Below are 292 nucleotides of genomic sequence, written 5' to 3' on the forward strand. Positions count from 1 at the left end.
TGCTTAACACTCACATAAAAATATAAAGCTAACAAACCACATACGTGCATCAACCTTATAAAAAGGCCGGCCCAAACTTATTATAAATTATAAATTATAAGTCATACATTACCAGGGATCAGCCCCGCCTGCAGACCATTGTGGGAGAGGCAATCAAAGAACCAAAAACACAGGTCGCATAAATAAAAGGAGCAAAGTACAAATGTGTCCAAATAGAGGATCAGCTACTCGGGTGTTCAAGGCACTTTAGAGGGAAAACTCTTGTCGTTTCGTTGAAGCCTTTTTGAATATG

Source organism: Pyxicephalus adspersus, chromosome 9 (genome assembly GCF_032062135.1).
Source record: "Pyxicephalus adspersus chromosome 9, UCB_Pads_2.0, whole genome shotgun sequence".
In the NCBI taxonomy this organism is placed as follows: Eukaryota; Metazoa; Chordata; class Amphibia; order Anura; family Pyxicephalidae; genus Pyxicephalus; species Pyxicephalus adspersus.